The sequence below is a fragment of the Alosa pseudoharengus genome, unplaced genomic scaffold, assembly GCF_046254945.1.
Source record: "Alosa pseudoharengus isolate Yale_2024_CS ecotype anadromous, Long Island Sound unplaced genomic scaffold, YU_APseudo_1.1 YU_APseudo_1.1_scf_7, whole genome shotgun sequence".
In the NCBI taxonomy this organism is placed as follows: Eukaryota; Metazoa; Chordata; class Actinopteri; order Clupeiformes; family Clupeidae; genus Alosa; species Alosa pseudoharengus.
In genome coordinates, this window is record NW_027468859.1 from 16400521 (window position 1) to 16406456 (window position 5936).

The following is a 5936-nucleotide window of genomic DNA, read 5'->3' on the forward strand; positions in this document are numbered from 1 at the left end:
TGTCCTGCTCTTTGTGTTGCGGGCCGAGTCACCTGTCCGTGATATCCAGACCTGACCTCTTCAACTATCCCCCTCCCCCTGCATTAGCCTATTCACAGTGTGTGTGTGCATACAGTACATCAGCTTGCCTATTTTGGGGGGTATTACACTAGTTATAGTATCAAGAAGTTACTGGGTTCATTGTGTGCCCATTTTGGGGTGTATCACCATTGTGAGTAGAAAAGTAATTTTTCCCATTTAAACACTTATGGAATAGTTTCTTGTAGTGTGTGTGAATTGCTTTGCAGTCCCATAGACCCCTCCCCCCTGTGTTCAGTCTGGGTACTACGCCTTATGCCTCCACTTCGTTGTGGTTGGCCTGATACCCGCATCCGCCCCTCAGCTGTGGCTATAGTAGAGAGCTGCCCCTTTTTGTTTTGTTCCCCTTGCCTGCCACTAGGGTGGGAAATGTCTTTTTCTTATTTTCTTTACAATGTTTGAATGTCTGTGTAGGGTGCCTGTTACTGTCTAATTATTGTGAGAAAATCAACCCCCAGAACCTTGAAAATAATAGTGGTTGCAAATAAAATCTATTTTTGTATTTTGGTAAATCAGCCTCTGTCTAGTCATTCAGTTGTCTACCCTAGGCGGGACATTCTGTTACTAAGGCAAAGTTACACAGAGAAAAAAGTTTCTACCTGGAGAGTTTACTCACTGTTTGTGTGGAAAACATAAACTTTAATAAAAGCTTAAACAAATATTTTGTGTGTTTTCTTTGGAACATCAACAATGTTATATTTCTGAAATATACTTATATTGTGACATTTCTATAAATGTGACATAGCAGAACATTACATATATTTTGCAATATATTTACCTAATATGAGTGCAAATATATGTCCATAGACATATATTTGCAATATATTGGTATGCGTACAAATACATAACTTATCATATATTAACATATATGCAACTGACATATATTTGTAATATATTTGTATATCTGGGAAAATATATGTGACATATATAAAAATGGGCAATTTTGCTATATGTTGAAATATATTTGACATGTATGTGTATATATGTGACTTATATGTGTGAGGCATACATTGACATACCCAGGTAAAAAAGTAGTATACTTTAGTGTGTTAGAAATATGATTAAAGTACATGAAGTATAAAGCAAGTATGCTTACACGTTTTGTACTTTATGTAAAGTATGTTTAATGTGTACTTTTAGAAAGTATACTTCAAAGTAGATGTTATTAAGTTCAACTTCAGTGTACTAAAATTAAATATACTTATTGTGCAATATTCAAAGTGTTTTTGTAATGTACTTTTTAAAAGTGTACTTTGTTGTTAGTGTATTTTAAATGGTAAAGAAGTTTATTTAGTTTAAGTGTATTAAATTGCTAATACTTAGAGTTGTAATATAGTGTACTTATGGAAAGTATATTTTTTGGTAGGCCTAATACATTGTTTGTATAGTTTCATAGTCATAGTATTAAGTTCAACTTCAGTGTACTAAAATTAAATATACTTATTGTGCAATATTCAAAGTGTTTTTGTAATGTAGTTTTTAAAAGTGTACTTTGTTGTTAGTGTATTTTAAATGGTAAATAAGTTTATTTAGTTTAAGTGTATTAAATTGCTAATACTTAGAGTTGTAATATAGTGTACTTATGGAAAGTATATTTTTTTGGTAGGCCTAATACATTGTTTGTATAGTTTCATAGTTATCTCACCTTTAATAAAATACTAATGTGTGTAGCTTTTAGGCCTGATATGTCAGCCGCATGGATGGCAATGTGCAATAACCTAGCCTAGAGACATACTGATCTATCAGTTTTGGTCATCAAATAATATTTTTTCTTTTGTTGATTTTGTGTCTTAGTAAGGTAGTAGCCTATACGTTTGTGATGTAGTAGAGGTTGTGAGAGGATGAATGTGGCATTTTGTTAAATTTATAGGCAACACAGTTAAATGTATAGGCAGTCCAGTTGACCAATAACATGGCTGTTTGAATTTGAAATGGAGTGGGCGGATCTGTGCAGCTTTCGAGCAAAACGTGGTGTGAGCAAACATTAACGTTATTTCATACAGTCTATGCTTGTAACTTTATTTGCAAGACAGATGGACTGTAGAGACCAGAAAATGCATACGTTTACGGTCCGTATAAGGTTACAGGTTTGTCCAAATTAAAGATACCATACATTCTAGGGGTGTAACGGTTCATGTATTCGTATTGAACCGAAACGGTACGGGCGTCACGGTTCGGTGCATGAATTTACACGGAGAATACACGGTATAAAAATACATAAAACTCGTGTGCGGATTAATTAATGTCATGCGCAATTACTGTTAAGTATCGAGAGTTACGGGAGTTCTTTAGCGACACCTAACGCTAATCTGTAGCCTCGCCTTAGCTCTGAAGCTCTGATTGGCGCCTATGTTTTTTTTTGTCAGGTCGTCAGTCGAGTCCGTCAGTCATTAGCAGCACTAAGGTTAGACCCACAAGAGTTAGAGGATCCGCTGGTCTATTTAAGATCGCAAGTTTGAGAACTTCAGTTACAGTAACGTTAGTACAGGCGAAAGAGTGGTGGATAAGATGAAACTGTGTGTCAGCGTTGTTCAGCAGTTATTGGGTATGTGAGTGGAATAAATGCTACACATATTCGAAGCCATCACCCAGATGATGTAGGCTTCCAATCACTGAAACGAGGGGAAAAAAACTTCCCCTGCGCTTCAGCAGCCTTTGGATACACATACAAATAGGGCCAAAACCTATCGCGTGGTAATTACCTTTATGTTGGGGTAACTTGTAACTTCTCACATGAGGAGCTGGTAGTGTTAAGTGCATAGACAGTAAAATAAAGTGACAACGCTAACCAGGCTAATAAACAAACCATGCTAGTACGGTGAGTTAACGTCAAAGGGCAAAGTCACGTGACTTCTAGTTGTAGTCTGTTTATGAAATGAAAGGAGCAATTTCGTTTTTAAAAAAAAAGGCAAAATAGTGTGATATTTTCACAGTTAGTAGGCTAGATTATTACTTTACACACAATGAAAAATATTGAGGCAAATTGTAGACCCTTCCATATACAACTAAACACAGATGTTGAAGGTCTTGCTTAAGTGGATTTTTAAAAATCATTTTTCTATGTAATTTGCACTTTCAGAAATAAGAGATGCTGTAGGCCTATTTTCAGTTTTATAGCCGATTGTCTTATTTTGTTTACAAGTTACAGATGGAGTCTGGGTACTTATTGTACTGTTTAGCCTACATCTTACACACTTCAGGCTGTTGCAGATAGCTCAGGGAAGAGACTGTATGACACTAGGTGGTACAGCCTGAGACATGCACAATAAAAAAAATGCTTTCTGCATTTTTGTTTTGCTTTTCCCTCCATTGTACCGAACTCGTACCGAACCGTGATGTCCGAACCGAGGTATGAACCGAACCGTGACTTCTGTGTACCGTTACACCCCTAATACATTCTAGTCATGCCAGAGACGTTGGTCCTACAGAGCCAGAAGGACTCGTCATGTGAGATAACAAGGGCTGAAGCCAGTTGGATCTAAAGTGCCAAGTTATTCGTTATCAGGTGAGTCCCAAAGCATATTGTTAAATGATTCTGATGTAGCTTACTCTTTATGACCTTCGGTAGTCTTTGGAGAAGTTAAATTGATGGCTTAGCAATCTTTCAAGAGTGTTTTTATCCTTGCTAGTACAAGCAATGCCAGATCACGTTAGCTAATTTAGCTAACGTTAACGTCATATACGTCGACCAGATCCCTATCAAGAAGAAAACTACATTAACCTGCTTTGTGTTTGTGGGATTATTGACAAGCGTTGGCTAGCACTAACGTTAGATAAACTATGATGGAAGAAAGTGTGTTCTTTATTAAGCAACTTTTGCCTAAAGTTCACCAATGTTCTTTAATATTATGTGTGGTGTACGTAAGGGATAACGGCCACCGAGGTGTCCTGTTATACGGAATTAATGGACGAGGGCGAGGGTCAAAAACTCCCCGACGCGCAGCGGAGGGCAGTTGCCTCCGCCCAAGTCCATTAATTCCGTATAACTGGACACACCTCGAAGGCCGTTATCCCGCGTATCACCCGGTTGCCACTGTAAACACTGTAAACACGCGGTTCTGTTTAAAAAGAAGCTCACTAGTTCAGCTTGTTGTACAACTTTAGCATGGACAGTTAGCTTGTTTACAGTTGATTCCATTGTTGGGAAGCCTGCAACCAAAAGATTCTAGAGCGCTGCAACCGTCCTCCTACTATGGTTGTTATAGTTACCATTCATAAGCATTGATATGGAACGGTGTCCTGTTATTCAGAATTAAAGGCCACCTGCCAGCCAATCAGAAAAGAGTATTTCTTCTCTCCGGGTGATAAACTAAGTTAACTCACAGAAAGGAGGATAGTGCTAGGCTAGTCACACTTCACATTCATTAGGCATGCTAATGACATTGTAGCTGTTTTTTTCTTTAATCGTGGAGACATCTTTTAAAATGAGTCTACAGGACAAATTACATGCATTTTATGAAGTAGAACGTTTTTTTTCCACCATTGATATTATAGGGGGAATTAAACCTGGTGTTCTACTAAGTTAGTGCTATGAAGCTTAGGCTACATGATTGATATTATGCCTTGGTTTATGCGATAGATTTAGTTTTTTTTTTATTATTTGTGTTTGACAGAGCATTCAAGTTCATTTCATGGTAGTGTTTGTAATTTACCTAGTTTTAATCTGTAGCCTAACTATGTTTTTACAGGTGTTCCTGGATAGTTTTGAAACCGAGATGTCTGAACGCCTCAAATAATCAGCAGTAAAGGTAAATATTCTTCATCCAGGACCTTATCCCATTACTCTTAAAGCATAACTCAAGCTAAAATGCAACCTAGGGTCTTTTTGTGAATGTACCTGAGTCAAACTTTCTTTTGAAAGCATAATTAAGTCAGAAGCGCCACCATTAAGCTTGACTGTATTGTCGTTTCTGGGTCAAATGCCATTTTGAATGGGAGTCGTAGGGGCAGAAGTGGCTAGAAGGCTAGTGCCCCTACGACTCCCATTTAAAATGCCATTTGACCCGAAAACGATAATACGGTTGTATTGGAAACAAAGGAATCTAAGGTAATCAAATGCAGAAAACAGGGTGGTTGCACTTATATCGGTGCCAAGGTGCACAACGCTTTAAGGAAAGACTACCTGGCCAGGTCTACCCATACCAGGATGGCAAACAGATGGTGTCAATACCTATTTGACCCATAAAAAGTAAATGTCAAATAGGTACAGATAATCTGTATTAATCTCATCATTGCCAATGGATTTCTGTGTAAAATATTGTTTATCTTGTAAAATGTTTTCCATCTTCTTTCTGTTCACAGACAACAGAGACAAATTCTCTAATACCAAGGTCAATGCATTTGACTGCTGTCCAGCCCCGGGTTGCCACCGAAAACTTTATGCATCTTGGACTGGAAGATGGTGTGCTAGTAAGGAAGCTAGCTACCACAGCTTTTGCCCCCACATCTCAGTATTGGGAGGGAAGTTCACTCACTGCACAACTCTACCAGCTGTACCTTTCCTCCTCAGCCATGATCCGTAACCACCATGGTTTTCTTTCTGGGCCAGAAGACTTTGCAAACAAATAAGCAATAAATGATCATGCATTACACATTTAGCCATGTTAGACTGTTAAGTTGTTGGCTGTAGGCTGGGTGTCCAGTAAACAATTTCAAGCTTAGAGGGCAAATTCTCTCACCTAGGAGGGTAAACAACTTTTGTTTTTCATGAAATCTGCATTTTGAATTGATGGTCTACCAATGAGGCTGTAGAGTATCGCGACACAATAGTGTCAAAAAGCACTTGCGCGATGAAACATGCATTCGGGTGTATTATATTATATATTATTTCACACACGTAAATATTAAATGTGTGCGCG

The 5936-nt window shown here is 37.9% G+C and overlaps 1 long non-coding RNA gene across 1 annotated transcript; it reads left to right on the top strand.

Annotated features, from left to right (window-relative positions):
• The first annotated feature begins 3509 nt into the window (after nucleotides 1-3509).
• LOC143109678 (uncharacterized) lies at nucleotides 3510-5431 on the top strand. Its single transcript, XR_012983934.1, has 3 exons — nucleotides 3510-3583; nucleotides 4767-4826; nucleotides 5380-5431. It is a non-coding gene; the product is annotated as an uncharacterized LOC143109678 (long non-coding RNA).
• Nucleotides 5432-5936: the final 505 nt, after the last annotated feature.